This window comes from Triticum aestivum, chromosome 5B (assembly GCF_018294505.1).
Source record: "Triticum aestivum cultivar Chinese Spring chromosome 5B, IWGSC CS RefSeq v2.1, whole genome shotgun sequence".
In the NCBI taxonomy this organism is placed as follows: Eukaryota; Viridiplantae; Streptophyta; class Magnoliopsida; order Poales; family Poaceae; genus Triticum; species Triticum aestivum.
Window position 1 is genome coordinate 355292942 of NC_057807.1, and position 6998 is coordinate 355299939.

Below are 6998 nucleotides of genomic sequence, written 5' to 3' on the forward strand. Positions count from 1 at the left end.
TTTAAGCAGAAAGAAAAGTAAAAAAAAACAATAATGACAAATTTTGCATGCGGTTTGAATAGAAATTGCGCCTTTTTAATAATATGCATGAATAAGCAGAAATAGTGAAATTTCACAAAAAAAATTCCTAAGTAGGAATGAACTAGGGGTATTGGTATTACCCTTAAAAAATAAAGAAAATGAAATAAAAACTTAAAAAAATTAAAATAGTGAAGTTTTCTAAGAAACAAATTAGTGCCATTGGTTTCCATTAAGAAGAAAGGAGCTAAAAATAATAAAAGAAATCATGAAATATTTTGCAAACAATTTGCACAGAAGTTGCACATTTTATAATATGCAGGAATAAGAATATAATAGTGTAATTTCAAAAAAAGAAGAAAGTTTCATGAGAAGAAATGAATTTGCGGCATTGGTATTATAATTAAAGAATAAAGGAAATAAAATAATACTAAAAACAGAAATACCAAAATTTTCAAGAAAGAATGAATTAGTGGCTTACATATTACTCTTTAAGAAAAAAATAAAATGAAATAAAAACTAGAACACAATCAAAATAATGAGGTTTTGTAAGGAAGAAAGAATTATTAACATTGGTATTACCCTTTAAGAAGAAAAAATAAAATGGAAACTAGAACAAAATCAAAATAATAAGTTTTTCTAAGAAATAATAAATTAGTGTCATTAGTATTACCCTTTAAGAATAAACACAATATAAATAAATTAATTAAAATAAGGAAGAATGAATTAGTAGCAATATTATTACCCATCAAAAAATAACAAATAAAGTTTGCAAAACTTGCACACAATGTCGCTCTTAAATGACACATCTTAAGCGCATAAACAATAATCATATAGTAGTGTAATTTTCACACATACTGCAACTTATTTATGTGTGTACATTACACTCACCCAACATCCCAAAAATATCCACAAAATAAAAATAAAACCAACTAAAAAAGAGAAATAGAAAAACAAAAGCAAAAGCACATAAAAACAATCTGATGCCACGGAAGTGTTCAATCAAAATAATCCATTTTTCATCATGGAAGTGTAGACTTCCATGATGATAAATGGCGTGTCATGGAAGTGATTTCATCAAGGGTAACCAACACGTGGCAACCACCGTAATGAGTAGCCGTTTAGCTATCGGGTGCCGGTTTTGGATTCGATACCTATTAACTGTTGGGGAACGTAGTAATTTCAAAAAAATTCCTACGCACATGCAAGATCATGGTGATGGCATAGCAACGAGAGGGGAGAGTGTTCGTCCACGTACCCTCGTAGACCGTAAGCGGAAGCGTTATGACAACGCGGTTGATGTAGTCGTACGTCTTCACGATCCGACCGATCCAAGCACCGAACGTACGGCACCTCCGAGTTCAGCACACGTTCAGCTCGATGACGATCCCCGGGCTCCGATCCAGCAAAGCTTCGGGGATGAGTTCCGTCAGCACGACGGCGTGGTGACGATGATGATGTTCTACCGGCGCAGGGCTTCGCCTAAACTCCGCGACGATATGACCAAGGTGGAATATGGTGGAGGGGGGCATCGCACACGGCTAAGGAACGATCCGTAGATCAACTTGTGTGTCATGGGGTGCCCCCCTGCCCCCGTATATAAAGGAGCAAGGGGAGGAGGCGGCCGGCCAGGGAGAGGCGCGCCAAGGGGAGTCCTACTCCTTGTTGGAGTAGGAGAAGGGGGAAAGAGGGGGAGAGGAGGAAGAAAAGTGGGGCTGCACCCCTTGTCCAATTCGGACCAGAGGGGGGCTGCACGCCTCCTTCCTTTCGGCCTGTTTCCTCAATTCCCGTATGGCCCAATAAGGCCCATATACTCCCCGGCGAATTCCCGTAACTCTTCGGTACTCCGAAAAATACCCGAATCACTCGGAACCTTTCCGAACTCCGAATATAGTCGTCCAATATATCGATCTTTACGTCTCTACCATTTCGAGACTCCTCGTCATGTCCCCGATCTCATCCGGGACTCCGAACTCCTTCGGTACATCAAAACTCATAAACTCATAATATAACTGTCATCGAAACCTTAAGCGTGCGGACCCTACGGGTTCGAGAACTATGTAGACATGACCTAGAACTATTCTTGGTCAATAACCAATAGCGGAACCTGGATGCCCATATTGACTCCTACATATTCTACGAAGATCTTTATCGGTCAAACCGCATAACAACATACTTTGTTCCCTTTGTCATCGGTATGTTACTTGCCCGAGATTCGATCGTCGGTATCCAATACCTAGTTCAATCTCGTTACCGGCAAGTCTCTTTACTCGTTCTGTAACACATCATCTTATAACTAACTCATTAGTTACAATGCTTGCAAGGCTTAGGTGATGAGTATTACCGAGAGGGCCCAGAGATACCTCTCCGACAATCGGAGTGACAAAACCTAATATCGAATTATGCCAACTCAACATGTACCTTCGGAAACACCTGTAGAGCACCTTTATAATCACCCAGTTACGTTGTGACGTTTGGTAGCACACAAAGTGTTCTTCCGGTAAACGGGAGTTGCACAATCTCATAGTTGCAGGAACTTTGTATAAGTCATGAAGAAAGCAATAGCAACATACTAAACGATCAAGTGCTAGGCTAACGGAATGGGTCATGTCAATCACATCATTCTCCTAATGATGTGATCCCATTAATCAAATGACAACTCTTTTGTCCATGGCTAGGAAACATAACCATCTTTGATAAACGAGCTAGTCAAGTAGAGGCATACTAGTGACACTATGTTTGTCTATGTATTCACACATGTATTATGTTTCCGGTTAATACAATTCTAGCATGAATAATAAACATTTATCATGAAATAAGGAAATAAATAATAACTTTATTATTGCCTCTAGGGCATATTTCCTTCAGTCTCCCACTTGCACTAGAGTCAATAATCTAGTTCACATCGCTATGTGATTTAACACCAATATTCACATCTACATGTGATTAATACCCATAGTTCACATCATCATGTGATCAACACCCAAAGGGTTTACTAGAGTCAAAAATCTAGTTCACATTGCTATGTGATTAACACCCAAAAGAGTACTAAGGTATGATCATGTTTTGCTTGTGAGAGAAGCTTAGTCAACGGGTCTGTCATATTCAGAGCCGTATGTATTTCGCAAATATTCTATGTCCATAATGCTCTGCACGGAGCTACTCTAGCTAATTGCTCCCACTTTCAATATGTATCCATATTGAGACTTAGAGTCATCTGGATTGGTGTAAAAGCTTGCATCGTTGTAACTTTTATGACGGGCTCTTTTATCACCTCCATAATCGAGAAACATCTCCTTAGTCCTCACTAAGGATATTCTTGACCCATGTCCAGTGATCTACTTATTAGATCAAAATTGTATTCCTTTGCCAAATACAGAGCAAGGTATACAATAGGTCTGGTTCACAGCATAGCATACTTTATAGAACCTATGACTGAGGCATAGGGAATGACTTTTCATTCTCTTTCTATTTTCTGCAATGGTCGGGTCTTGAGTCTTACTCAACTTCACACCTTGTAATACAGGCAAGAACTCCTTCTTTAACTGTTCCATTTTGAACTATTTCAAAAAAATTATCGAGGTATGTACTCATTGAAAAATCTTATCAAGCGTCTTGATCTATCTATATAGATCTTGATGCTCAATGTGTAAGCAGCTTCACCGAGGTCTTGCTTTGAAAAACTCTTATTCAAGTATCATTTCATGCTATCCAGAATTTCCATATCATTTCCAATTAACAATATGTCATCCACATATAATATTAGAAATGCTACAGAGCTCCCACTCACTTTCTTGTAAATACAGGCTTCTTCAAAAGTCTGTATAAAACCATATGCTTTGATCAACTCATCAAAGCGTATATTCCAACTCCGAGATGCTTGCACCAGTCCATTGATGGATTGCTGGAGCTTGCACACTTTGTTAGCATCTTTAGGATTGACAAACTTTCTGGTTGCATCATATACACCTCTTCTTTAATAAATCCATTAAGGAATGCAGTTTTGACATCCATTTGCCAGATTTCATAAAATGTGGCAATTGCTAACATGATTCAGACAGACTTAAGCTTCGATACGAGTGAGAAAATCTCATCATATTCAACACCTTGAACTTGTTGAAAACATTTCGCAACAAGTCGAGCTTAGTAGATAGTAACACTACTATCAATGTCCGTCTTCCTCTTGAAGATCCATTTATTTAACATGGCTTGCTGATCATCGAGCAAGTCAATCAAAGTCCATACTTTGTTCTCATACATGGATCATATCTCAGATTTTATGGCCTCAAGCCATTTCGTGGAATCTGGGCTCATCATCGCTTCCTCATAGTTCGTAGGTTCATCATGGTCTAGTAACATGACTTCCAGAACAGGATTACCGTACCACTCTGGTGCGGATCTTACTCTGGAAGACCTACGAGGTTCTGTAGTAACTTAATCTGAAGTTTCATGATCATCATCATTAACTTCCTCACTAATTGGTGTAGTAGTCACAGGAACAGATTTCTGTGATGAACTAATTTCCAATAAGGGAGCAGGTACAGTTACCTCATCAAGTTCTACTTTCCTCCCATTCACTTCTTTTGAGAGAAAATTCTTCTCTAGAAAGGATCCATTCTTGGCAACGAATGTTTTTCCTTCGGATCTGTGATAGAAGGTGTACCCAACAGTTTCCTTTGGGTATTCTATGAAGACGCACTTCTCCGATTTGGGTTCGAGCTTATCAAGTTGAAAACCATTTTTATATAAGCATCGCAACTCCAAACTTTAAGAAATGACAGCTTAGGTTTACTGCTAAACCATAGTTCATACGGTGTCGTCTCAATGGATTTAGATGGTGCCCTATTAAACGTGATTGCAGCTGTCTCTAATGCATAACCCCAGAACGATAGTGGTAAACTGATAAGAGATATCATAGATCGCACCATATCTAGTAAAGTACGATTACGACTTTTGGACACACCATTATATTGTGGTGTTCCTGGTGGCGTGAGTTTGTGAAACTATTGTTTTAATTGAAGACCAAACTCGTAACTCAAATATTCGTTTCCGCGATCAGATCGCAGAAACTTTATTTTCTTGTTACGATGATTTTTCCACTTCACTCTGAAATTCTTTGAACCTTTCAACTATTTCAGACTTATGTTTCATCAAGTAGATATACCCATATCTGCTCAAATCATCTTGTGAAGGTCAGAAAATAACGATACTTGCCACGAGCATCAACACTCATTGGATCACATACATCGATATGTATTATTTCCAACAAGTCAGTAGCTCGTTCCATTGTTCCGAAGAATGGAGTTTTAGTCATCTTGCCCAAAAGGCACGGTTCGCAAGCATCAAATGATTCATAACCAAGTGATTCCGAAAATCCATCTTTATGGAGTTTCTTCATGCGCTTTACATCGATATGACCCAAACGGCAGTGCCACAAAAAAGTTGCACTATCATTATTAACTTTGCATCTTTTGGCATCAATATTATGAATATGTGTATCACTACGATCAAGATCCAACAAACTATTTTCATTGGGTGTATAACCATCGAAGGTTTTATTCATGTAAACAGAACAACAATTATTCTTTGATTTTAAATGAATAACCGTATTGCAATAAACATGATCAAATCATATTTATGCTCAACGCAAACACCAAATAACATTTATTTAGGTTCAACACTAATCCCGAAAGTATAGGGAGTGTGCGATGATGATCATATCAATCTTGGAACCACTTCCAACATACATCGTCACTTCTCTCTCAACTAGTTTCTGTTTATTCTGTAACTCCTGTTTCGAGTTACTAATCTTAGCAACCGAACAAGTATCAAATACTTAGGGGTTACTATAAACACTAGTAAGGTACACATCAATAACATGTATATCAAATATACCCTTGTTCACTTTGCCATCCTTCTTATCCACCAAATATTCAAGCTATTTCCGCTTCTAGTGACCATTTCCTTTGCAGTATAATCACTCAGTTTCAGGCTTTGGTCCAGCTTTGGGCTTCTTCGCGGGAGTGACAACTTGCTTGCCATTCTGCTTGAAGTTCCCTTTCTTTCCCTTTGCCCTTTTCTTGAAACTAGTGGTCTTGTCAATCATCAACACTTGATGCTCTTTCTTGATTTCCACCTTCATCGATTTCAGCATCACGAAGAGCTTGGGAATCGTTTTCGTCATCCCTTGCTTTATAGTTCATCACGAAGTTCTACTAACTTGGTGGTGGTGACTAGAGAATTCTGTCAATCACTATCTTATCTGGAAGATTAACTCCCACCTGATTCAAGCGATTGTAGTACCCAGACAATTTGAGCACATGCTCACTAGTTGAGCGATTCTCCTCCATCTTTTAGCTATAGAACTTGTTGGAGATTTTATATCTCTCAACTCGGGTATTTGCTTGAAATATTAACTTCAACTCCTGGAACATCTCATATGGTCCATGACATTCAAAACATCTTTGAAGTCCTGATTCTAAGCCATTAAGCATGGTGCACTAAACTATCAAGTAGTCATCATATTGAGCTAGCCAAACGTTCATAACATCTGCATCTGCTCCTGCAATAGGTTTGTCACCTAGCGGTGCATCAAGGACATAATTCTTCTGTGCAGCAATGAGGATAAACCTCAGATCACGGATCCAATCCGCATCATTGCTACTAACATTTTCAACACAATTTTCTCTAGGAACATATCAAAATAAACATATGAAAGCAACAACGCAAGCTATTGATCTACAACATAATTTGAAAAATACTATCAGGACTAAGTTCATGATAAATTTAAGTTCAATTAATCATATTACTTAAGAACTCCCACTTAGAAAGACATCTCTCTAGTCATCTAAGTGATCACGTGATCCAAATCAACTAAACCATAACCGATCATCACGTGAGATGGAGTAGTTTTCAATGGTGAACATCACTATGTTGATCATATCTACTATATGATTCACGCTCGACCTTTCGGTCTCCGT